We start from the raw sequence: 26,245 nt of genomic DNA on the forward strand, positions 1-26,245 counted from the left end.
CGGACTCTTGATTTCAGCTCAGATCATGATTTTGTGGTTCGAGTTCAAGCCCTGCATTGGGCCCTGCACTTACAGTGTTGGGCCTGCTTCTAATTCTGTCTCTCCCTCTCTCTCTGCTCCCCACCCACCCTTTATTCATTTCTTGGTTCGCAGCCCTCTCTTCCTTTTTTCCCCTTTGTTTGTTTGTATTATTTCTTTAATTCCACATATGAGTAAAATCATATGGTATTTGTCTTTCTCTGACTGACTTATTTCACTCAGCATAATGCTCTCCAGCTCCATCCATGTCGTTGCAAATGGTACGGTCTCATCCTTTTTTATGGCTGAAGGATATAACATCATATGTATGTGTATACACACACACACACACACACACACACAGACTCACACCACCTTTTCTTTATCCATTCATAAATCGATGGACACTTGGGCTGTTTCCATAATTTGGCTATTGTGGATAATCCTGCTATAAACATCAGGGTGCATGTATCCCTTTGAATTAGTATATTTGTATTCTTTGGGTAAATACCTAGCAGTGCAATTGCTGGATAATAGGGTAGTTCTCTTTTTAATTTTTGAGGAAGCTCCGCAGTGTTTTCCAGAGTAGCTGCACCAGTTTCCATTTCCACCAACAGTGCAGCCTTGAAAAAGAAAAGCAAAGCTGGAGGCAGCATAATTCCAGACTTTAAGTTATATTACAAAGAAAGTACTGGCACAAAAACAGATACAGAGATCAATGGAACAGAACAGAAAACCAAGAAATGAACCCACAACTATATGGTCAATTAATCTTCAAGAAAGCAGGAAAGACTATCCAGTGGGAAAAAGACAGTCTCTACAACACATAATGTTGGGAAAACTGGAAAGCAACATGCAAAAGAATGAAACTGGAGGCTGTTTCAGATTTCTTCAGGTTTCTTAAACCATACACAAAAATAAATACAAAAGGGATTAAAGACCTAAATGTGAGACCTGGAGCCATAAAAATCCTAGAGGAGAACACAGACAGTAACCTCTTTGACATCAGCCATACCAGCATCCTTCTAGATATGTCTCCTGCAGCAAGGAAAACAAAAGCAAAAATAAACTATTGGGACTTCATCAAAATAAAAAAGTTTTTGCACAGCGAAGGAAACAATCCACAAAACTAAAAGGCAACCAATGGAATGGGAAAAGATATTTGCAAATAACATATCTGATAAAGGGTTAGTACCCAAAATATATATAACTTACAAACTCAATACCCCCCCAAAAAACAATCCACTTATAAAATGGGGAGAAGACATGAATAGACATTTTTCCAAAGCAAACATACAGATGGCCAACAAACACATGAAAAGATGTTCAGTATCATTGATCCTCAGTGAAATACAAATGAAAACTACAATGGGGTATCACCTCAAACTTGTCAGAATGGCTAAAATCAACAGCACAAGGAAAAACAGGTGTTGGCAAGGATGTGGAGAAAGGAGAATATTCACACATTATTGATTTTTAGTAAAAACTCATACCTGGTTCTGCTAGGCATTTATTCATATATCTATTTATCTATCTAATTAAAACTTTTAGGCCAAATAAAATATAATTCTCATCCAGAATGTAAACTTAGTAATTATTAACAAGAAAATTATATTTTATAGTAAAAAGAATAGACTCTTTGAAATTATATTAGGCTCACATTTTTACTTCATCATTCACTAGCCACATCAGTTAAACTTCCTCAGTGTTACCTTCCCTCAGTTATGTATAGGAGATGCTAGGAATAATAATAAGATATCTCCTGGAACTTTAATAGATTAAATATGTCCTTATATGAAAGTGTTCCACCCACCAGAAGGCATTATAGAAAACGTGGCATTATTATTAACCTTTACATAACTAATTACTATAATCAGTAATCATAATAACCTTCACTAACATAATGACTACAATGTGCAACTTATTAGAAAACTTTATGCATATTTTTGTTAATCTTCAAAACAACTGTTAAAGATATGTGTGATAATTGGCTCCGGAAGATGGCGACATAGGAGGACACTAGGCTCACCGCGACCTGCTGATCACTTAGATTCCACCCACATCTTCCTAAATAGCCCAGAAAACCGCCAGAAGACTAGCAGAACTGAATCTCCAGAACCAAGTGTAGACAAGAGGCCCATAGAAGAGGGTAGGAAGGAGAGGTGGTGCGCTACACAGACTGATGGGAGGGAGCCGGGGCAGTGGAGGGGCAGCCCGCCCGGCAAGGCAGAGCCCCGGAGTCTGACTTACAAAAGCGGAGGGCTGGACAGAGTGTGTTCTGACAACCAGCAGGACTTAACATCTGGAACGTTATAAGTCAACAGCTCTGCTCCGAGAGCAGGAGGGCTAGAGGACAATGGGAGGGAGAGTTGTTGAGCCCTGGAGGACAGAGCTCAGCTCCGCAGGGAACGAAGGCGCTGCGAAGCGCCATCTCCCTCACCCATCCCCCAGCCCAAATCCCAAAGGGAACCAGTTACCGTCAGGGAACTTGCTTGCACCGGGCAAATACCCAACACTGTGCTTCTGTAGATCCATCCCGCCAACAGGTCAGCCTCCCTCCCGGTGCTGCAGGGCCCCTCCCGCAGCGGACCACCGAAAGCAAAGTGAGCTGAGTCTGCCCCTCCTGCCCCTGTGCACCTTGAGGATCCACCCCGGCTAATACGCCAGATCCCATAGAAGCAGCACCACAGGCCTGGCAGTGTGCAAGTAGCACAGGCAAAGGCCATACCACTCCACAGTGAGTCCTGCCCCTGGGAGAGGGGAAGATAAGGTACACACAAGTCTGATTGTGGCCTCAGCGGTGGGCTGGGGACAGACATCAGGTCTGACTACAGCCCTGCCCACAAACACAAGTTACTCCAGACAGCACAGGGGAAGAGCCCTGCAGTTCCGGGACACTCCAGAGACTATCCAAAATAATGAAACTGGAAGAATTCTCCTCAAAAGAAACTCCAGGAAGTAGTGACAGCTAATGAACTGATCAAAAACGATTTAAGCAATATAACAGAAAGTGAATTTAAAATAATAGTCATAAAATTAATCGCTGGGCTTGAAAAAGGTATAGAGGATAGCAGAGAATCTATTGCTACAGAGATCAAGGGACTAAGAAACAGGAGGAGCTAAAAAATGCTATAAATGAGCTGCAAAATAAAATGGAGGCGACCCCAGCTCAGATTGAAGAGGCAGAGGAGAGAATAGGTGAATCAGAAGATAAAATTATGGAAAAAGAGGAAGCTGAGAAAAAGAGATAAAAAAAAATCCAGGAGTATGAGGGGAAAATTAGAGAACTAAGTGATGCAATGAAATGCAATAATATATGTATAATAGGGATTCCAGAGGAGGAAGAGAGAGGGAAAGGTGCTGAAGGGGTACTTGAAGAAATCATAGCTGAGAACTTCCGGGATCTGGGGAAGGAAAAAAGCACTGAAATCCAAGAGGCACAAAGAACTCCCTTCAGACGTAACTTGAATCGATCTTCTGCACGACATATCATAGTGAAACTGGTAAAATACAAGGATAAAGAGAAAATTCTGAAAGCAGCAAGGGATAAACATGCTCTAACATATAAAGGGAGACATATAAGACTAGTGACAGATCTATCTACTGAAACTTGGCAGGCCAGAAAGGAATGGCAGGAAATCTTCAATGTGATGAACAGAAAAAAATATGCAGCCAAGAATCCTTTATCCAGCAAGTCTGTCATTTAGAATAGACGGAGAGATAAAGGTCTTCCCAAACAAACAAAAACTGAAGGAATTCATCACCACTAAACCAGCCCTACAAGAGATCCTAAGGGGGATCCTGTGAGACAAAGTACCAGAAACATCACTTCAAGCATGAAACCTACATACATCACAATGACTCTAAACCCATTACCTTTCTATAATAACACTGAATGTAAATGGACTAAATGCTCCAACCAAAAGACAAGGGTATCAGAATGGATAAAAACATAAGACTCATCTATTTGCTGTCTACAAGAGACTCATTTTAGACCTGAGGACACCTTCAGATTGAAAGTGAGGGGATGGAGAACTATCTATCATGCTACTGGAAGTCAAAAGAAAGCTAGAGTAGCCATACTTATATCAGACAAACTAGACTTTAAATTAAAGGCTGTAACAAGAGATGAAGAAGGGCATTATATAATAATTACAGGGTCTATCCATCAGGAAGAGCTAACAATTATAAATGTCTATGTGCCGAATACAGGAGCCCCCAAATATATAAAACAATTAATCACAAACATAAGCAACCTTATTGATAAGAATGTGGTAATTGCAGAGGACTTTAATACTTCACTTACAACAATGGACAGATCTAGACACAGGAACAATAAAGAAACAAGGGCCCTGAATGATACATTGGATCAGATGGACTTGACAGATATATTTAGAACTCTGCATCGCAAACCAACAGAATATACTTTCGTCTCGAGTGCACATGGAACATTCTCCAAGATAGATCACATACTGGGTCACAAAACAGCCCTGGAGTAGCCATACTTATATCAGACAAGCTAGACTTTTAAATAAAGTATACATGAATTGAGATCATACCGTGCATACTTTCAGACCACAATGCTATGAAGCTTGAAATCAACCACAGAAAAAGTCTGGAAAACCTCCAAAAGCATGGAGCTTAAAGAACACCCTACTAAAGAATGAATAGGTCAACCAGGCAATTAGAGAAGAAATTAAAAAATATATGGAAACAAATGAAAATGAAAATACAACAATCCAAATGCTTTGGGATGCAGCGAAGGCAGTCCTGAGATGAAAATACACTGCAATCCAGGCCTATCTCAAGAAACAAGAAAAATCCCAAATACAAAATCTAACAGCACATTAAAGGAAATAGAACAGCAAAGACACCCAAACCCAGCAGAAGAAGAGAAATAACAAAGATTAGAGCAGAAATAAACAATATAGAATCTAAAAAAAACTGTAGAGCAGATCAATGAAACCAAGAGTTGGTTTTTTGAAAAAATAAACAAAATTGATAAACCTCTAGCCAGGCTTCTCAGAAAGAAAAGGGAGATGACCCAAATAGATAAAATCATGAATGAAAATGGAATTATTACAACCAATCCCTCAGAAATACAGCAATTATCAAGGAATACTATGAAAAATTATATGCCAACAAACTGGACAACCTGGATGAAATGGACAAATTCCTAAACACCCACACACTTCCAAAACTCAAACAGGAAGAAATAGAAAGCTTGAACAGACCCATAACCAGTGAAGAAATCGATTCAGTTATCAAAAATCTCCCAATAAATAACAGTCCAGGACCAGATGGCTTCCCAGGGGAATTCTACCAGACATTTAAAGCAAAGATAATACCTATCCTTCTCAAGCTGTTCCAAAAAATAGAAAGGGAAGGAAAACTTCCAGACTCATTCTATGAGGCCAGCATTACTTTGATTCCTAAACCAGACAGAGACCCAGTAAAAAAAGAGAACTACAAGCCAATATCCCTGATGAATATGGATGTAAAAATTCTCAATAAGATACTAGCAAATCGAATTCAACAGCATATAAAAAGAATTATTCACCATGATCAAGTGGGATTCATTCCCGGGCTGCAGGGCTGGTTCAACATTCGCAAATCAATCAATGTGATACATCACATTAATAAAAGAAAAGATAAGAACCATATGATCCTGTCAATCAATGCAGAAAAAGCATTTGACAAAATTCAGCATCGTTTCTTAATAAAAATCCTTGAGAAAGTCGGGATAGAAAGAACATACTTAAACATCATAAAAGCCAAACTGAGGACTTTCTCCCTGAGATCAGGAACACGACAGGGATGCCCACTCTCACCGCTGTTGTTTAACATAGTGTTGGAAGGGCTAGCATCAGCAATCAGAAAACAAAAGGAAATCAAAGGCATCAAAATTGGCAAAGATGAAGTCAAGCTTTCACTTTTTGCAGATGACATAATACTATACATGGAAAACCCGATAGACTCCACCAAAAGTCTGCTGGAACTCATACATGAATTCAGCAAAGTCACAGGATACAAAATCAATGTACAGAAATCAGTTGCATTCTTATACACTAACAATGAAGCAACAGAAAGACAAATAAAGAAACTGATCCCATTCCAACTGCACCAAGAAGCATAAAATACCCAGAAATAAACCTAACCAAAGATGTAAAAGATCTGTATGCTGAAAACTATAGAAAGCTTATGAAGGAAATTGTAGAAGATATAAAGAAATGGAAAAACATTCCGTGCTCATGGATTGGAAGAATAAATATTGTTGAAATGTCAATACTACCCAAAGCTATCTACACATTCAATGTAATCCTAATCAAAATTGCACCAGGACTCTTCTCAAAGCTAGAACAAGCAATCCTAAAATTTGTATGGAACCACAAAAGGCCCCAAATAGCCAAAGTAATTTTGAAGAAAAAGAACAAAGCAGGAGGCATCACAATCCCAGACTTATCCTCTACTATAAAGCTGTAATCATCAAGACAGCATGGTATTGGCACAAAAACAGACACATAGACCAATGGCATAGAATAGAAACCCCAGAACTAGACCCACAAACATATGGCCAACTCATCTTTGACAAAGCCGGAAAGAATATCCAATGAAAAAAAGACAGTCTTTAACAAATGGTGCTGGGAGAACTGGACAGCAACATGCAGAAGGATGAAACTAGACCACTTTCTTACACCATTCACAAAAACAAACTCAAAATGGATAAAGGACCTGAATGTGAGACAGGAAACCATCAAAATCCTAGAGGAGAAATCAGGAAAACACCTCTCTGACCTCAGCCGTAGCAATCTCTTACTCGACACATCCCCAAAGGCAAGGGAATTAAAAGCAAAAGTGAATTACTGGGACCTCATGAAGATAAAAAGCTTCTGCACAGCAAAGGAAACAACCAACAAAACTAAAAGGCAACCAACGGAATGGGAAAAGATATTTGCAAATGACATATCGGACAAAGAGCTAGTATCCAAAATCTATAAAGAGCTCACCAAACTCCACACCCGAAAAACAAATAACCCAGTGAAGAAATGGGCAGAAAACATGAATGGACACTTCTCTAAAGAAGATATCCAGATGGCCAATAGGCACATAAAAAGATGCTTAACGTTGCTCCTCATCAGGGAAATAAAAATCAAAACCACACTCAGATATCACCTCATGCCAGTCAGAGTGGCTAAAATGAACAAATTAGGAGACTATAGATGCTGGAGAGGATGTGGAGAAACGGGAACCCTCTTGCACTGTTGGTGGGAATGCCAACTGGTGCAGCCATTCTGGAAAACAGTGTGGAGGTTCCTCAAAAAATTAAAAATAGATCTATCTATCCTATGACCCAGCAATAGCACTGCTAGGAATTTACCCAAGGGATACAGGAGTACTGATGCATAGGGGCACTTGTACCCCAATGTTTACAGCAGCACCTTCAACAATAGCCAGATTATGGAAAGAGCCTAAATGTCCATCAACTGACAAATGGATAAAGAAATTGTGGTTTATATACACAATGGAATACTACGTGGCAATGAGAAAGAATGCAATACGGCCTTTTGTAGCAACGTGGATGGAACTGGAGAGTGTTATGCTGAGTGAAATAAGTACTACAGAGAAAGACAGATACCATATGTTTTCACTCTTATGTGGATCCTGAGAAACTTAACAGAAGTCCATGGGGGAGGGGAAGAAAAACAAAAGAGGTTAGAGAGGGAGATAGCCAAAGCATAAGAGACTCTTAAAAACTGAGAACAAACTGAGGGTTGATGGGGGTGGAGGGAGGGGAGGATGGGTGATGGGTATTGAGGAGAGCACCTTTTGGGATGAGCACTGGGTGTTGTGTGGAAACCAATTTGACAATAAATGTCATAATAAATAAATAAATAAATAAATAAATAAATAAATAAATAAATAAATAAGATAAGTGTTAGTGTTTTTATTTTGCATAGGAGAAAACCAAGGCTCAAAACACATAAGAAACTGACCCAAATATACATCATGTGGCAGTGGGAGAATTTGAACCAAGGACTATGGATGCCAAAGCCTATGTCTTTTGCACCACACCAGACTTTCAAAATAGAGTTCAGCATCTCCCACTGAACGTCAGTAACATAGCTCCTGAAAAGCAGATATGAAAAAGCTAACCAGTAGTTCTTTTTTCCTGCTGCATTAAATAGGAAATACTAGTATATGTTATACTTAACCCCAATATGCAATATATTTCATAAATCACAGTAAAACTCTAAGTAGCAGACTAATATAGTTGAATATGAAGTGCTTAAAACTTTGCTTCCTGATTACTGAGTGATTAATACAACAGTTAACTAAGAGTTGATTTGGATGCAATATCATGACCTCTCAATATCAGCCACTCAACAAGCACATCACTTTTGTTGATAAGCAGCATGTTTTCTGGAGAGGGTGTACCTGATCCTGACATTATTTTTTTTTAATTAATTTATTTATTTATTTTGAGAGAGACAGCATGCATGCAAGGGAAGGGTAGAAAGAGAGGGGAGAGAGAATCCCAAGGAGGCTCCACACTGTCAGCACAGAGGGAACCAGATATGGGGCTCAAACTCACAAACAATAAGAGCATGATCTGAGCCAAATCAAAAGTTGGACATTTAACCAACTGAGCTACCAAGGTACCCCATGATTCTGATATTCTAACAACTATATCCGGGTCTTTTCAAACGTCATTTTATCCAAAATCATGTAGTAAGTGTAGATAAATATAACTTCTCCCTATGTAAACATCAGTTAAAAATGTATTTGAAGAATATGTAAAAGTCCTCAACATCTGAAGATAGATTGACTATGCACTGAGGATACATGAACCTGGGAGATATTTTATAAGGAACATCTTATATGTCATATCATACATCAGTACAAAAAAGTCTGCATCATTAAATAATGCACCAATAGAAAACTAAATGAACTTATTTCTGTTTAAAGTCAAGGGCAGACCTGGGTGGCTCAGTCAGTTAAGCATCTGACTTTGGCTCAGGCCACGATCTCACAGTTCATGAGTTCAAGCCCCGTGTTGGGCTCTGTGATGACAGCTCAGAGCCTGGAGCCTGTTTCGGATTCTGTGTCTCCTTCTCCATCTCTGCCTGCCCCCCTGCTTGCAATCCATGTATCTCTCACAAAAATAAACCAACATTTTTAAATTTTTTTGTAAATGAAGTTAAGGGCAGGATGAAACATTTAGACTTTTGTCAAAAATAAAGTATGCGATATTGAAAACACATATACGCTCTGAAATCTGGTGTAATTCAAGTCATAGTTTTTATAAGCAATCCACAGTTAATAGATAAAAATAGACAGTACTAAACAACATTCATGTTATTACATAAATTTTACGACTATTCAAAATGTTATAAACTATCTATTGGATCCTCTGCTTATTTAAGGGAAAAAAGTGAATGTCTACCCCAAAAAGATGAACAACACAGTAAAAATTCCTTTTTGAAAAAAATGTTCAATTGGACACATTGTAAGCATACACTTTATACACTTATGCCTTTACCCTAGATAATACAGATGAATGATCTAAAGATAAAGACTGTCAGTGTTTTCAATTGTCTTTTTTACATATACTAAATTTCATTTAAATTATCCTTTTTTTCTCTGAACATGCTAAAAAAAAAAAAAGAAAGAAAAAGAAAAAGTAGCTCCTTACCAAAGGGGATGAAAACAAGTCAGTAGCTTTAATTAGACCTTTTCTTTTAATTGTGTTGCAGGATGAGACTATTAGAAAACTTTTTTTTCTTTGATAATGTGTATGATGTAAACATGCGGTAGCATTAAAACTGTGAGAAGACTACCAAATGGGAAAATAGCATCACATATAGGATTTGGGTCCGGGGGGAACCAAAGTAGATGACAGTTGTGAGGCAGATCAGGAGTTGCAATTAAAAAAGTCATTCCCCAGAGCACTGAGGCCACTTATTTGGTCCACCTCATTTCTGTGAATAAAAATGCAAAATCATCTAAAATATTAAAGTTAAAAGCATTCTTCCAAAATTATAAACTAACAAATATGATAATTCATTATCATATTTAGTTAGACCAAACAGAAAATTCTTTCACCTATGGGGTTGACGGTGTCAATATCAGAAAACTGTGAGTCATTTAATTTACCATATTAAATGAACCTGTGTCAAAGATGTTCCTTTTCTCTGACCTTAAGCACTAGTTTTACATTGCTGCTTAATGAAAGAAATCTGTCAAAATTTCATTGTATTTATATAAAATACCCGCCAATATGTTTCATAATTCCATTTTTTAATAAAGTGAGGAAGACTTTAGCTCTTAGATGCTTAATAAATGTTTGCACAGTGATTACAGAAAGAAAATACACATTTTGTTCTTTTTGAATATTCAAGAACACAGTGTCTACTGCCCACCCTTACCAGAACTATTTAACTTAGTCAAATTATGTGGCTTTGAATTTAAAAATACATACATTTTAAAATCGTCATTAAAAAATGTCATTAAAATTGTGTTCACAGAACTGGCAACGCCATTTATTACATTTCTATTCTAGAAAAATTCAATACACCTGAGATTCATCAAAATGCAAGTAATGTCTAGATCCTACCCATTTCATCCCATCTCAACACCATGCGTATACTAATTCTTATTTCCTAAAGATTTTTATAGATAGTGCAAAGAGAGCCCAGGTGTTTAAAATCACTGTAATTAGTAATTAAATTACACAAAATGACTGTTTACCTAAAAAAAAAAGTCTAAAACCTAGACCAGTATTAATTACAGGTAATCAAGATGATTTTCCCTTTACTGTTTACTCATAAAACCCAGTTATACACCTTTAACTTTTCTCATATAGAACATTTGTCACTGGGAAACCTTTAATAGATTTTTTACAAAATATTTCAGAAATCAGTTCCAATTTGTGTATGAATCGTATCTAAAGTTACACTGTAAATAAAAATGCACAATAAATTTGAAATGTACATTAGTGACTTAAATAATATTTATGACAAGCCAATGATGAGTTGTTAAGGTATAGAAAGTGAAGGTAGGGAACACAAGAAAAGAAGCAATAAAGATGACAGGAGTCAGCACCTTTTCCTAAATTAGAAAATTCTTAAAGACAATCTAGTGCAGTAAAGAGCCTAAATCCTTACCCTTTGTCGCAATCCCCAGATGATGATATGATCACAAGGAAGAACCAAAGAACCCTTAGTTTCACTTACTCTCAACAGCAAAAAGACCAGAGAAAGTTTTTCTCTTTAAGTGTTTTCAAAGATTATATACTTTTATTATTATTAAAGTAATACATAGCTATTTTAGGAAATCTGGAAATTACACAGTAACACCCATGAGAAAATGTAAATTGCCTATAATTCTAGAATCTAGAGACAAATACTATGTGCAGTTTGGTGTATTTTCTTCTACCAAACTTCTTCTTTCTTTTTTTCTATGCATATGTACATAAGTTTTGACCTACTTTGCACCATACTTTGGGCACAATTTGGCATTCTGCTTTTTCACATAACACACCAGACATTTCCTTATGGTATTTTAAGTATGCTTTGAAAGCATCATGTTTCAGAGTTACATAATACTCCAACATATGGCTTCCCCATAATTTATTTAAAAGTTGTCCCATTGTGAGAAGTTAGGTTGTTTCTAATTTTATGTTTGCCTATTTGATAATGGATATAATTTTGAAGATTTATCTGTAGTTTTATCTATGCTTCTGATCTCCTCCTATACAAAAAGATTTCTACAATTAGATGTCTAAGTCAGAGGTAACAACTTTTTAAAGACTATTGATATATATATTACCAAACTGCTTTCTCAAAAGACTACATATTTTTCATGTGACTCTGTGGTTTATGAAGGTGATTCCTTTTCCACTTACAGCTTTATGCTTTAAGAATGTGGTGACATCAGTGAAGTATTTCTAATTCCTTTATAATTTACTATTCTAACATTTTGTTTAAATGCTATAAACTGAAAACCTTCAGAGAGCATTTCAAAATGTACTTACACTCATGTTACTTGCAATATGCAGTTTAAAAAGTTCTTACTAACTTCACCAAACTTTACCATAATACCACTTGACTCAGAACTGTAGCTTCAGAAAAGCAAAAATAAAATTAAGCTATGATATCTTAGAAAGAGCATGAGATTTTCAACCTTACAGACCTGAAGAAAACACAGAATATTGTACCTAATGAGATATGTAACCTTAGAAAATTGTTTTACCCCATTTGATTCTGTTTCTCCAACACTAAAATGGAGCAATGTCTACTGTTCCGGATTGTCGTATGAAGTGTGTGTGTGTGTGTGTGTGTGTGTGTGTGTGTGTGTGTCATGAGATACTGAAAAGGAAAAGGCTTGCCCATCACCATTCTGTACATTCTATAGTTATAGGACACAAATCCCACTTTAGCATAAAGTTATTAGCTTTTAGTGTTTCATTCTTAAAATAGTCCTTTATAGACTATCAAACATGTGAGGAATGCTTCCAACATAAAAGACAGTAAAACAAACAAAAAAGGGAACCAGAGGGAAAAAGACTAAGCAGAGTGAGAAAGACTTCAACAAAATATAATATAGTGTACCATAAAACAAGAACAGAATGCCATAAAATAGAAATAATCACAGAATAAAGAGTTCTTAAAAGTTACAAAAATAATAATAAAAGATGAAATTTTAAAAAAGAAGCACCAGAAACAAAAAGAAATAGAAAGTAACAGGGGAAAAAAAAGAAAAATATCTGAGAATTAATCCAGGATAGCTACAATTTTCTCCAATAGGAGTTGCAGAAATAAAGAGAGACATCAGAGGAAAGAAAATCACAATAATAAAATAGCAATAACAATAATGAGAACAACCCCAAAATCATCAAACTAAAAGACAAGTTTGAAAAAGCACATAGATGCCCAAAAAAGAGACCGTGAAATTTCCTGAGAAAAGCAGTACCAACCATCAGCATGGCCTCTGACTTCCCAGCAGAAATATCACAAGATAATAGAGGCTTACAAATTCTGAGAAGAATCTGCCTGTGCTCACCCAAACTATCAATCAAGCATAAGGGGAGAATAAAGACATTTCAAACATGTAAGGAGTCAAAAAATTTTCCCAAACCCTCTTTCTTAGAAACCCACGAGAGGCAGAAATAAGATAAAGGCAACACAGGATCCTAAAACCGAAAGCAGAACAGAAAAGTTGTGGGATGACAGTGGTACCTGGGCAAGAAATAACAGTTAAAACTGATGCAGGAGATGGGGCACCTGGGTGGCTCAGTCAGTTAAGCACCTGACTTCAGCTCACCTCATGATCTCACAGTTCTCCCAGTTCATAGGTTCAAGCCCTGCATTGGGCTCTGTGCTGACAGCTCAGCGCCTGGAGCCTGCTTCCGATTCTGTCTCCCTCTCTCTCTGCCCCTCCCCTGCTCTCACTCGGTCTCTCTTTCTCTCTCTCAAATACATATAAACATTAAAAAAAATTTTTTTAAATGATGCAAGAGAATGAAGGGACACAACAGGAATATTTCCAGGGCAAAAACAAGAACAGTTTAATGTAGCTAATAATTATTTTATGAACTTTTCCTAAATACATTCCATTCTTCACTCTCAACCTTTCTCTCTCTCCCCACCAAGCTCCAGGAGTTTATTTTGCTGGTGTTTCAAAAGAACACTTTTTTCTTAGTTTCTTCTGGGATCTCTCACTGTTCTCATTTCCTCAGGACCAAAGTTCTTTACTTTAGCCCCTGCCTTCAATAACAAGGCATTAAAGGACCTGCTTTCCTGAGAACAACAAAGATCATTTAATAATGCTATTGATAGCCACTTAATAGCCCTGTTATAGAACACTGGGGAACAAATAGCAACAGACACATATAAAATGTATAAAGAAAAGTATGTGAGACAGAAAAAAACAATCATAATGCATGTACTGGTTCAGAAGTAAACAATACTCAGTGATTACAAATGTAAAAACCATTAATTTAACAATCAACTGTGATATAACTTTCTAATTAAAATGGAGGGTAATTTGGATAGCTGGGATGTGATCTTAGAAAAATAAAGTCTCAACCAACAAAACAAGAAGTCAATGGATAATAACAATTTATAAATTAAGAGATAACTACATAAGCACAGAGCTATCAGAAGAAAAACTTGGAACAGCTGAAACTCATCTCTTAGGAGTAGGAATGGACAGAGGTAGTAGCAGGTTGCTATGTTTTTGGGTTTTGTTTTTTGTTTTTTGTTTTTGTTTTTTTCATTTTAAGCCTATATAAGTTTTAAACTGTTTGGAGAATACTTACATAAAATGATTTAAAAATAAAACACAGCCTAAACTTTTGTTGTTTAAGAAGGAAAACTTGGAGAGTCACCTCCAAGTTGCTTACGCATCTGACTTCATCTCAAGTTATGATCTCACTTTTGGTGAGTTCAAGCCCCATGTCAGGCTCTGTGCTGACAGCTCAGAGCCTAGAGCCTCCAGATTCTGTGTCTCCCTCTCTTTGCCCCTCCCCGGCTCTCACCTGTGTGCGTTCTCTCTCTCTTTCTCTCTAATTAAACATTAAAAACAATTTTTCTAAATAAATTTTAAGAAGGAAAACTTGGAAAGAGAGGACAGAGAAATAGACCTAAGTGAGGGAAAGGGAGAGGAAAAGAATGAAGTAAAAGCAAAAGAGACACTATAGAGAGAGGATCTATAAAACACCTCAGAAAGTAGCTTTCTCAAAATGTTTTTCATTAAATGCAAAAGAAGTAATCAAAGTAATTTAACCTGATTGCTAATTACTATCTCTGGAATGTGTTAATTATTGTACTATATTTGTAAATAAGAAATAAGCATCAGTAAAATAGCTTAATTATTTACACTGTATTTCTTCATTCACTCTCCTATCATATCCTAATTTGGCCTACTCTTCTTACACACAGATGTCCCAACTCCTTCCCAGACAACCATCCTGCCTCTTATTGGTTCCTTCCACAGAAGACCTCTCTTCATAATGGCACACCCAGCTCAAGAACTTAACACTGCCCATTGCCTAGGTTTAAAGTACTCTACCTGGCTGTGAAATCCTGACACTGCTTACTTCTCTTCAAATCCAGTACCTGCCCAGGAAAAATCCTCTGTTCCAGTCACTAAGGTCTTCTCGCACTGCCATTCTCCCTGGTGTTACCACCAAAGGACTACTTTTATAGTTCATTCTATTGGTCACCCCAGAAAGGATTCTATTTACCTGTCTCATTTACCAAAAATCTCCTCATCTGTCACAGTCCAGTCAAGTCATATTGACTTCAAAACATGCCTTCTCTGAAAATTCCACAGCACACATATTTAACTCTTATCTAATGACTTTGACAAACACTGCTTCCACTTCATATTAGCACCTATTTAAATATGTTCCTATCCCCAATTTTGTCTTATTTTTTCATTGCCAGTTTTGTTTTCCTATTATTATAGACAGTTGTGCAGCAGGAAACATACAGAATGCCACATTCTATAACTAAAATCATAAATGGGAGTCCAGTACAGCTTTTTGACTGCTTAAAATATATATTTCTTAGCATCTGGTGCATTTTCATACACATGCCACATACTCAGGATATACTGAATGGTTCACTGACCAACCCACTTTAAATTTACTAAATAAACATACTGTACTTATACAGTTGTCAAATCCCTAGATTATCCTTCATGTTATTTAATTATTGCCTTTCATCTTTCTGACCTGAATCTGTACTTTAGCACATATCAATCAATGTTGTCACACATTCCAACTTTCTAATTTAGAAGCAATCAGATCATTATGTAAAAAATTCACAAAAGATTATTCAGATATCTGGTAATCAAAAATAATCTGTTACTCGGGGCGCCTGGGTGGCTCAGTCAGTTAAGCGTCTGACTTCAGCTCAGGTCATGATCTCACGGTCCGTGAGTTCGAGCCCTGCGTCAGGCTCTGGGCTGATGGCTCAGAGTCTGGAGCCTGCTTCCGGTTCTGTGTCTCCCTCTCTCTCTGCCCCTCCCCCGTTCATGCTCTGTCTCTCTCTGTCTCAAAAATAAATAAACGTTAAAAAAATTAAAACAAAATAATAATCTGTTACAAAAATTCTTTACTAAAGTCTCTTCATAATTTTTAGTGTGCTTCATTCCAAGTTAAAATGAAATGGGTTTAAAAACAAATGGAATGTGGAGGATGGTGTAATAGGTATTGAGAGGAAGGAGCCTCTGAAAAGTTTTCTTTGAAATTCATGTTACCTGAATTTTAATATTTTAGGAATAAATATCCAATAAAAGTTTGGAATTAAAGAAGAACGATATGGTAAGAGTAAAAAAAAATGTGAGAAAAGCTTTGTAGAGTTCTACTGTGTGCAAAACCTTACTTACAGTAGAATAAGTATGTGTCCCAAACAGAAACTGTTATTCCTGTTTTGAGAGATGTTTTATTTTAACTCTCCCCTTCCATACCCATATGGCAAATAGTACATAGATGGGCCACAACTACTAACAGAAGAAAATTCTATCAAATTTTCAAGAGAGAAATTCAAAATACCTATTATTAAGAAAACCCATATGTGAAGTTCCTAGTATCCAGGCAACAAGCTGTCATGAGCCATGCTGTATTGCTGGGAAAGGCTTTGTCCTAATGCAAACAAAACAAAATAAAAACGTACTCCTGAAAATCTGCATAGCTATATTAATGAAAAAGAGAAGCCAAATTGGGCATGTTAGCATGAACAGACGTTCAATAAACAGTAATGGAATGGAGGAGATTTATACCCCTTTGTCGAGACAATTAAAAACAATTAAAGTTATCCTTGTCAACAGTCAGCTTCTAATGTTGTGTGCAAAATTCACAAGAGGTCTTCCTGCCAATAATATATTTGACTATCAAAGCTTTGACAGAAAACTGTTTTGCTTTGTCCTACTTCTTCTCCAAGTTTTTTAACAATTGTCTTTGGTAACTTAAGAAAAAATTTGGCACAGAGATTTTGTTAAAATGTACATTAAGGCTGCCTGCCAAGGTAATAGTATAGAACAGGTGCTGTCAGAGCCAGAAGGTGAAAGCAAAAGAAGGAAACCAATAGACAGAATGAGCATAGGAAATGACCCCAAAACAAGGCAGCCTGTGCTTCATACTGTTACCAACACCTGGTCCAGCCGGAAGCCATCCTTCGGCCACTCGTCCAGCTTACAGTTGTTTACACATCCCACTGGCAGGCTTGGCTACATCTTCTGCCTTTTTTTTCTTCTTACTAAAAGAAATTCTATTTTGTGAACTTTTGATTCCCTACTTTTGATTCCCTACTTCCAATATATAATGAGTTAGTGATTTTTCTGATTTGTTTGAGCTCTTATGATACAGCCAGGAAATAACCATTTTTGTCTTACTAGAAATTCCTATTTATTGTTAAAGTTTGTACACTTATAAATGTTAAGACATTATGGATTTGGGGCTGATATCCTTGGGCTCTTTTACACATTAAGAAAATTACAGATGATCCCTGATTTACAAAGTCTCATGATATTGCAACTTTAAGATGATACAAAAGGGATGTACATTCAGTGGAAACTGTACTTCACATTTTGATATTTGATCTTTTTCTGGGCTAGCGATATGCTGTATGATATTCCCTTGTGATTCTGGGCAAAGGCAGAGACCTGCAACTTCCAGTCAGACATGCAATCACAAGGGTAAATGACCCATATGCTTACAACCATTCTGCTATCCATATAGCAATTCTGTTTTTCACTTTCAGGACCACATGTAATGAATTACATGAGCTATTCAATACTTTATTATAAAACAGGCTTTAGTTAGATCATTTTGTCCAAATATAGGTTAATGTAAGTGTTCTGCACACATTTAAAGTAGGCTAAGCTAAGGGGCGCCTCGATGGCTCAGTCGGTTAAGCGTCCAACTTTGGCTCAGGTCATGATCTTGCAGTTCATGAGTTCAAGCCCCGCATCAGGCTCTGTGCTAACAGCTCAGAGCCTGGAACCTACTTCTGATTCTGTGTCTCCCTCTCTCTGCCCCTCCCTTGCTCATTCTCTCTCTCTCTCTTTCAAAGAATAAAGAAACATTTAAAAAACTATTTTTTTTAAGTAGGTTAGGCTAAGCTATGATGTTTGGTAAGTTAAGTGCATTAAATGCATTTTAGACAGGTTATTTTTCAACTTAACGATGGGTTTATTGGGATGTAACCCCATCAAAAGTAGAAGATCTGTAACCAAATTTTTATTTTATATATTAGAAACCTATAGTTGTTAAAGACAGAGGGTCATGTTTTTGCTTAAAAAAAAACCCATATTTTAGAGGGATTATAAAGACATTTAGAATGCCTTTGTGGTTCACTTTTAATCTCTTCATTTGTTTGTCTATTTCACTTGGACCAGCTTTAGATCAGATGCAGGACTGCTAAACTGAGACTGGATAACAAGAGGTAGCTTATATCAAATGTTGACATAGGAGGTGTGGGGAAGCAAATTCCTACACTAAATATTCCTAAAATTAAATCCATAATACGTATTGTGTCTGTGTGTTATGAACCCCTAGGCCTCAACTGTAGGAAAGGAAATCTTTTTGCCTTCTGCCCATCATAACTTGTTGGCCAGGGCTCTGTAAATGAGACTGACAAAAGAGAGATTAATAAGAGAAAACCAAACAAAAATTCATTAACATGTGCATTGGACATACACAAGACAGTACTTAGAGATGAGTAATTCAAAGATAAGGTTAGAATTTGGGGTCTATATATCTAACTTGCTAAGGGAAAGGAAGCAGGAGAAAGGGAACCTTGGAAAAGCAATCACTATTTGGAAAAATAAATGGGCCTTTAGGAAAATAAATGAAGGATGTGACAGCATTGTGGTAGTATCTGTTAGGGTGTGGTAATCTTAGAATTGCTTTGCAGAAAGGGATGTAATGACTTTGACTTCTTTTTGGAAGTCTCTGTGTTTAGGCAGATAAGGGATTTCAGGAACTCAAATACCTTCAGCTCAAAATAACTCTTATGCCAAAGAGGCAAAATCAAACATGGCATATCCTGATCCCCTCCACAACATTCCCCAGTTTTATTGCTCTCACTTCTGCTTCTTTACTACTCTTAATTTACTTTTCTACTCTTAATTTCTACTCCTCGTTTTATTTGTTTTATTTGGGTATTCTTAGCCTGTATTTTGACTGATAGCAAGCCAGATAAATGTCCATTAATCCATCACACTAGGCAGCATTTCTTTGAGAAGTGCCTCTTCTTCATTTTGCAAAATGTTGTCATTACCCTATGGACAACAGGTTACATTAACACAATATGGCATCCTTGTTTATATTTTCTTTATTGCTTAAATATTCTATATGGTTAGGTTTTGTACTTTTAAAGGTTATTTTTAGTTTTGGGGAAAAAACATAATTTAAATATTCTGCCAAAATTATTGGGTTTATTGAAACTACTAGTTTGTATCTCCTTATCCTTAGGGCACTAAAAAGACATGAAAGCTGATATCCTTACTCTGTGCAGCTTTGAGTGGGTGTTCACAGTCCTTCCAGAATTACATGTGGTCATGCCAAAAAAATTTTCAGAAATACTCCACTGGTCTCAAAGGACAATCCAGCAGAAAAATGACCATAAAACAGGACATTTAAAGGAATAATGCCAGAAAAGCTGGTCAAAGAAAAGTCTGTAGAATGGAGAACTGCCCCTGTTAAAGTGGTAAGAAATATAGAATCTATGTTTATAAGTGAACCCAAAATGTCCACATTATACAATAATATACAGTTGACCTTTGAACAATATGGGCTTGAACTATGCAGGTCCACTTATACATAGTTCCATAAATGTATTTTCTCTTCCTTATCATTTCAACAACACTTTCTTTTTTATACTTTACTTTATTCTAAGAATATAGTGTAAAATACATATAACATACAAAATATGTGGTAATGAATTATTTATGTTATCGCTAAGGCTTCCAGTTAGCACCAAGTTATTAGCAGTTAATTTTGAGGAAGTTGAAAGTTATACACACATTTTCAACCACCTGGGGCACGACTCCCTAGGTCAACTGTACACTAAAGTACTTTTGTGATTTGTTAATCACCATAATTTTTTAAATAATTTATTTATCTAAGTAATCTCTACATCCAACATGGGGCTCAAATTCATGACCCCAGATCAAGAGTCATATGCTCTTCTGACCAAGTCATCCAGGCACTGCCCCCCCATCACCATAATATTTAAAGGTTCCTTATTAAGTTATTTTTGCTTAAAAAACAAATAAAATTTATCCTCTTTATATGTTATCTTAAAATATATAAAAAGTGTAACCAAAGTTACCATTCCATCTCTCTCATTACAAAAGAATTACATAATGCATTTTAACATTTATAATGTATTTATAAGCTTTTATAATGTATGTTAACTAATGTATTTTCTAGAGTTAGAAAATGAATAAATTAAAATTGGTTATATTGTTATTTCTTCTTTTGCTAAAAATCATTTTCTTCACTTATTCTTAGTTTCCTCCAAAACTTTTTTAGACTGTTTAAAGAGAATTCATTGACATTTTTTATTTACAAATTGACATGTTATTTATTTTTAAAATTGCATTTCATATGGATTTACTTTGATGGAACATCTTATTATGAATCAAAAAGTAAGGAGGAGATGTGGAAAAGAATTTTACCATTTGTGACAACTGATCAGGGAAAGAAGGAGTCATAAGTGGTGAGTCTTTGAAGGAAGCCCCTGGTAGGTCAACTTATCCATTTTCCAGAGTTTTACATTTAATTCTGTCATCCCACACTATAAATATTGAGAGCCTCCTAGGTGCAAAGTACTAAAATAGATCCTGAGAAAACACGGTGAATTAACCCAGGTTCTTGCTTCTAAAGACCTTATATTCTAATAAAAACATTTATATAGGTGTGAAGGAGGAAGATGACCTCCTTTATTATGCACAGTAACTAGTGCTGTGAGAATTTGACCAGCCGGGTTTGAAGAGAACATCCAATATCAGATGAAGTCTTTCTAATTTAACTGCCACTATTCATAATTATATCTAAATTCCTAAGCATGGCTAAGCATGGCTCATGAGGACATTCATGATCTGCCTCATGCTTAATTCTTTATAGACATATCACGCTATCTTAAATACTCTACTTCAGACATTACAAACCACTCTGCAACTACAGCTTAATCTTCCTCCACCTTCTACTGACACATCACTCCCTGAGCATCCATCTCGCGTCTGACTTAGGTGCTCACTGCATTTATCCTATTGTACCCCATGCTTTTCCCTATTGTTTTCATTCATTATACTACCTTGTATTTGCCTATTTTTTGACTGACTGCCACTACATTGTGAGGTCTTGAGAAGCAGATACATATTCTTCACCATCATGTCGTCAATATAAAGTAAATGGCACATAATAAGTGTTCAATAAATATTTGTTGAATGAATGAGTGAATTAGTTCAACTTCTATTTCCAAGAGAAACAGAATATTACTAATTGGTCCATTCCATGATCTTTCAAGTAGAAAGCTAAATAATCTCAAATGACGGCACAATCTCTAACCAATTATACTGATTAAAATCTCTTAAAGTATAATTATATGAAGATTTACTTTACTTTAATTTAATATCCATAATAAAAAAAGCTGCTAGCAATTTGTAATTAGTTCCTTTTTTTTCCAAATCCATATTAACTCAGAATTCAAGTACCACTATGATACATTTATAGAAGATAATTCGTATAACTGCTTAGCACAGTACGTGGCGCAGTACAAGACCTCAATAATGTTAGCATGATGGCAGGAGTGCACAATAGTGGACTGGTTTAGGGTGATGACAAAAATGAATATGTATCAATGATATTATGTACAAATTATACGAAAGACATGTATTCAAGATTATATTATAAAAATGATAAAAATTTAGACAGATTTCAAAATACAAGAAATGCATAGCCATATTACTTCCTTACAAGTAATATGGTTATTAGCATTATTATTAGATTAAGCATGATAACAGCAAACCATTGTACTGGAGAAGAGAATGTGAAATATAATTGCATAATTTTACAGTGCTTTGTAATGAATGGAATAATTCTCTCCAATGTCCAAAAATGTAAGTAAACAATATTGACATCTGAATACTTTTGACAAAAACAGCAGTTATAGAGAAAAAGAGGGGAAAGGCTTTTATATTCTCTTAACTGTTCAAACGGTTTTACAAATATTTGTAAAAAGTCACCAATAGAGGGCTTACCTGGGGTCAAATGAGAGAGGCCCTAAACCATCAAAAGTTATTTCCAGTGTCCAGCTGGGAGATCTAAAACAGAGAATAACAAAGACAGTTTGTGACAAAGCTGACACACAGTATTCTGGAAGGAGTGAAATCAATTGTGACATTTTTCATTTATTTGTAAATGCCTCTTTGGCAGTACACTCACTCAAAACGACAGTTGATTCTTACAGAATAGGGGAGGTGATGGTAAAATAGAGAAATCCTGACAGTTGCTTTAATGAGATTCTGTATTAGGGCTACACTAACATTTTCCCCCAACAAGGAGCTTGCCCTTCATTTTCAATATCATAATTCAGTAATTTGGAAAATGTTATCTCTATGAAAAACTAAACCAGTCAGTCCTTAGAAGCCACTGCCAAGTTTATTTTCTTTTTATTTTTCAATTTGGAAAAAATGGTAAAACAAGTATCTGAATAAATGTCAGCCATATAGACTAATTATGTCTTCTTATTAAAAGAGTATTATTTTTTATTAAAAATGGCAATGTGGACTATGACTGAACAAGTCAAGGCACACTTTCCAGTAAGTCAATATTTGTTTGAAAATATTAGAGTATAATTAAAGCTACATCTTAAAAGTCTTTAATTTTAATATTTTAAGTTCCTAAGGGAAAGGAAATTATCAGCAAAGTAGTTTCACTAGTCTTTATAATTTGAGCAACTCCAAATTAAGCAGTCTCAAGTCTCCACTTCATTTATTCATTCAATTGTTCTTTGATCATATGCTAAGTTCTTGGTGAAGTTGCAAAGCAACTGGCAAAAACTTACTTCTAAAAAACACGTAAATTATGTGCATGTAAAACATGTGCAGGTAAAATGCGATCCAATCCTGGGTTACCCAGAATCTATTATCTATTTGTCAGCCAATAGGTATTTACTGAACTGGTAAACTGCATAAAGTCAAATATCTGTGAACAGCAAAATGAAAAAACATGCATTTTGGCATTTAATATGCCAGTACAATCTTTGGCATTATAGGTTCAAAGTCTAGATTCCAGAGAAGTGAACTAATTAAGAGACAGGAGAGAAGTAACAAGCTTTTGTTTCTAATTTTGTTGTCCATAAAGTAGAGTTAGTAATATTTACTGCATATGATTGTTAGGATTAAACAAATGTTGGGGGAGGAATAAAACACCTAGCAGAGTGTTTGGCTCATACACAGTAAGCTGTCAAAAATGATATACTTATAATAATTATAAGGCTTTATCTTGATCAAAACACATGACATCTTTCTCAAATACAACAAGAACATAAGTAGCAACATGAAATAAGAGAAAACCCTGGCTGTCAGGATACTATAATAAGAACTCTAGTTCTATCTCTCCCACTAATAGCCTCTTTGCAACTCAATTCTCTCATCACAAATATGGCACTGACATTCCTACCCTTACATAAAACCTCAACTTAGCTTGGCTATGAAAACTGTCTGGGTACTCCAAGTACCCAAATATTATACATTCTTCTGGAATATGGCCAGTAAATATGGCAGTGAGCACCATTTAAGTCTGGCAAATTAACCGTGGTCCAAGATTTGAGGGTGGTAATTTTACCCAGCTTGACAATGGTTAATTTTTAGTAATGCTCAATACAGCTGCAAAACTCCTTAATCAGCTAAATGTGTACAGACTCATGAAAGTTTTTGTCTCCTTATTCTATCTTCAGTTTACCTACAACACTGGTTCTCAAATGTAGCTACATATTAAAATCACTAGGGGGATGTGTTCAATGCTAATATCTATGTGCAACCCAGACCAATTCAAAATATTTTTTTAAAAGCTTCCTAGGTAATTGTAATGTGCAGCCAGGGTTTAGAACCACTGGCCTACAGCTGTATCATTTCTCTAATAAACACTATTGGCTTTCTACCTATTTTTCTTCTTTTCTTTTCTGTGAATCAGAGCCCCTGATTCACCTTAGGTGTCTTTTCCTAAGAAACTCTGGAGTGAATGCTTATGCCCAGATTCAGGACAACTTTGATTTAGGCTCAGTGAATCATAGTGGTCCCAATTCCTTTGCCAGAGATTGACTTCAGGGTATGTATGTTACCCATATAAAATGGAAGGAAAGTGTGCTGGGATTCTTAGCAAAGTTTCCACCCTCCTAACAAAATGCTTTTTCTCCTGCTGTTACATATGGATATGATGCCTAGAACTGATGTAGTCATCTTGTAAGCATGAAGGAAGACAGTCTGAGGACAAAGCTAACATCTTGAGGATGGCAGAGCAGAAGGTTAGAAAGAAACAGAGTCTGTGATAATGTCATTCAGCTGCTGCAGTAATTTGTCCCATTTCTGAACTTACGTGAAACAAATTCAAACAGCATCAAAGCACTCTGTACTTACATAGCATCCCAACTGTATTAAACCAACAAAGACGGGTATATCCCAAGTCTAAGTTTAGGTCAAAAATTTCTTTTATTGTTTATATTTTGAAATCCTTTATGAAGTAAACCAACTGGTGAAAAATGTTCCATTTTTTCTTACAAACCAGATAAATCTTAGTTTTATTTAAATGGTTTTAGGGGTGCCTGGGTGGCTCAGTCGGTTAAGCGGCCGACTTCGGCTCAGGTCACGATCTCGCGGTCCGTGAGTTCGAGCCCCGCGTCGGGCTCTGTGCTGACAGCTCAGAGCCTGGAGACTGCTTTGGATTCTGTGTCTCCCTCTCTCTCTGCCCCTCCCCTGTTCATGCTCTGTCTCTTCTCAAAAATAAATAAACATTAAAAAAAAATTTTTTTAAATAAATAAAAAAATAAATGGCTTTATAACATTTATTTTTACTAAAAACTATTGTGCAATACACAATATAAGAAATTTAACAGCAGATCCCATCAAATAACTTTTTTCAGAAGTACTAATTTGTTCTAGTTTTTTATAGACAAACATAATGTACACAATTAAAATATATTTTCCTACAGCACATATACATATATATGCATATATATACATATATAAATACATATAAATGCATATATGCATATACATATATATATATACATATATAAATACATGCATGTGTTTGCTTTTTTAAGTTGTTGCCAGCCATATGGGGCTTAAAGTGGAGAAAAAAAATGTTTTTTTTAATATCCAACCACAACAATCACATGATTTCCTAATAACTTTGTTTTTTCTTTTGATTCTATATGTAGCTTGCTTGCTTTTATTTATCAATTTATTTATTTAATTTATAGCTTGCATTTCTTGAATGTAGTGAGTCTTATTATTAAATGTCCAGATTATAATTTTGGTTCCAAAATGTCCTCTCTTTTCTTTAAGTGGTATTTTCCTGACCCAGAAAATACTAGGGATACTTTGGAATGATGCTTTACTGTCAACCACACAGTTGGAACGAGATTAAAAGGGATTTGTTCCAAGATCTACTATGAAGTTTTAAAGTGGCTAACACTATAATTACCATGTTCCAATTTGACATTTTAAATCCAGTTACTTACAAAATCTCTAAGTTCCTTTGTGTTGCTTCTCCCTCTCTACATCCCATTTATAATTTCTGTATTATTTATTCAACAATGTAAAAAAACTACCAACACTTTTGTAGAAAAGGGGGAAACCAGACTATCCTTGGTAGATGGGCTCTGCTAGATAGAGAAGAAAACATATAGGAGTCTGAGCTTTTGGGAGCATCAGAAATGATCACACAGGAGAAAACATGAAGTGAAGCTGATGGAGGGCTCCATGATGTGATTTCTTCCCACATAACCCACCAAATCATCAATCAAGTTATAAATTTACAACTGTCATGGCATGCATAATATGATGGACTTCTTTGAAATCAATAGGGGATATAGTTTGGTGCAGGACCAAGTAAGTATAAAGGGCCGAAACTAAGTAGGTTCAATGAAGAAAGAAAAGAGTACTGGAAAACAAGAAGGGAAGAATTTCTGAGAACATTCCCTGCCCT

The 26,245-nt window shown here is 35.9% G+C and overlaps 1 protein-coding gene across 2 annotated transcripts in view; it reads right to left on the minus strand.

The window, feature by feature from the left end:
• NAALADL2 (N-acetylated alpha-linked acidic dipeptidase like 2) overlaps positions 1 to 26,245 on the minus strand; it is a 1,333,736-nt gene that overhangs the window by 1,218,571 nt on the left and 88,920 nt on the right. For both annotated transcript variants that reach the window (XM_019463211.2, XM_019463212.2), the window contains exon 2: positions 22,294 to 22,356. The gene's annotated coding sequence lies outside the window, so the exon portion shown is untranslated. The remainder of the gene's footprint in view (positions 1 to 22,293; positions 22,357 to 26,245) is intronic.

The sequence above is a fragment of the Panthera pardus genome, unplaced genomic scaffold (assembly GCF_024362965.1).
Source record: "Panthera pardus isolate Hobbes unplaced genomic scaffold, ASM2436296v1 HiC_scaffold_16, whole genome shotgun sequence".
Classification (NCBI taxonomy): domain Eukaryota; kingdom Metazoa; phylum Chordata; class Mammalia; order Carnivora; family Felidae; genus Panthera; species Panthera pardus.